Source organism: Sinocyclocheilus rhinocerous, unplaced genomic scaffold (assembly GCF_001515625.1).
Source record: "Sinocyclocheilus rhinocerous isolate Xijiao unplaced genomic scaffold, SAMN03320098_v1.1 scaffold1343, whole genome shotgun sequence".
NCBI lineage: Eukaryota > Metazoa > Chordata > Actinopteri > Cypriniformes > Cyprinidae > Sinocyclocheilus > Sinocyclocheilus rhinocerous.
This window is the reverse complement of record NW_015641034.1, coordinates 23,605-25,154: the sequence shown is the minus strand read 5'-3', so window position 1 is coordinate 25,154 and position 1,550 is coordinate 23,605. Positions and strand designations below refer to the sequence as shown.

General features: G+C 42.0%; 1 long non-coding RNA gene across 1 annotated transcript in view; it reads right to left on the bottom strand.

The window, feature by feature from the left end:
* Window positions 1-437: 437 nt before the first annotated feature.
* Window positions 438-1,550, bottom strand: part of LOC107754234 (uncharacterized) — a 4,811-nt gene continuing 3,698 nt past the window's right edge. The window contains exon 3 of the long non-coding RNA XR_001641559.1: window positions 438-509. This is a non-coding gene — a long non-coding RNA (uncharacterized LOC107754234). The remainder of the gene's footprint in view (window positions 510-1,550) is intronic.

The window sequence follows — 1,550 nt, the reverse complement described above, 5'->3', positions numbered from 1 at the left end:
AATCAGTAACAGTAGATGTTATAGAGTCTCTTCTTTTCTCTTCATGACATTAATACTGCAGTTGAAATTCTTTCACAGAAATAACATGTCAGAATAAATGTTTGTAATAAACCCTCATGTAGACAGTAAGATCAGTGTGTGTGTGAGTTCTGCTGAGTGACCATGTGTTTCTGTGCTTTTCTCAAACTCTGGGTGCTTTCACACTTGGTTCGATTGCCTGGTCTGAACCCGAGCTCGATTGCTCTTTGGGCAGGATAAGCGATATATTGAATAATTTAGGTGAGTGTATCAGCTACGCACTGATGATACAGGAAACTGATCCAACACAAAATATATTTCTTTATGTACATAATTTTGCAGGAAATATTAAACATGAACATATATCTAGTATAAGTATCTGAAACTGATTCAAATATACAATGAATAATACAATACTAAATATGTAAAATTATTTAGTAAATAATAATACTCTGTTACTAAATTGTTCTATGTTTTATTGAAATTCAAAGCTTATCAGGCATCATCTTGGAAATAAAGCTTTTTGTCTTTAAGTCTGTACCGTATGTAGTCAGTGTTATTTTTCTAAATAAGTTATGATGTGTATATTTTTATTGTCCTTCTATTTCAGCTATTTCAGACTCTTAAAGATCTCACAAATTCTATGGCGTTTTGCTAGCATTGTTTCCATATGTTATGTTATTACCTGCTTCAAAATGAACAGTTGCTGTTAATGAAATCATTGCTGAAATATTTATAGTTAGCCTACTGTACAAATAAAAACACTGTAACTAAATTACATAAACGGTGAATAACTCTACAAGGCGAATTAAGATATATGTGCATACAAAGCATAAATCTTTATTCAGATTTCAGAATGAGCACTTTGTCATTTGTAATATATATTTTGAGTGTGCCATGTTTATCATGTTTGTCTGATGTTCAGTGCTGTAATGTATATAAACGTAACTCTTTAATACACAGGGGAATTCCCGACATTGAACAAATAACCGTTTACATACTCGGGACGTTTGCGTTGTAAGAATGTACTGGGATACTAAAGATATAAGACCGGTGAGTGGCGCAGGTGTCGTGCATTACAACTTTTACTTCACCAGCTTCGCTCCGTTCCTACGGCTCTCGGCCCCGCCCCCACTCGTCACATACCCCCATAGCCCCTCGCAGGCCGGGGGGTACTCCCGAGACTGCGCTCTACTACCCCCCCCTCCCCCCTCGGGGGGAGCCGATCACGGCGGCCGCGGCGTACCTGGGGGGAAGGACAGATATACGAGGCGAGAGAAAAGGAGACGGACGGATGAGGAGAGACAGAGACGAGAGAGGTCAAGACAAAATCTTGTTCCGGTTCTCAGACACACTGCCGCTTGGCCCTCCACCAGCTGGGTAATCTCTTCCGTGATGCCAGGCGGCGGCACTGGATAGCCCTGACATGCCCCGGTGGACGGCGACTGCTCCTCTGGGTTCGGGGCAGCAGGCTCCGTCCTCAGGCGAACGGCGGCGACTCCACCGCTCCCTCATGGACAGCAGCCGTCCCT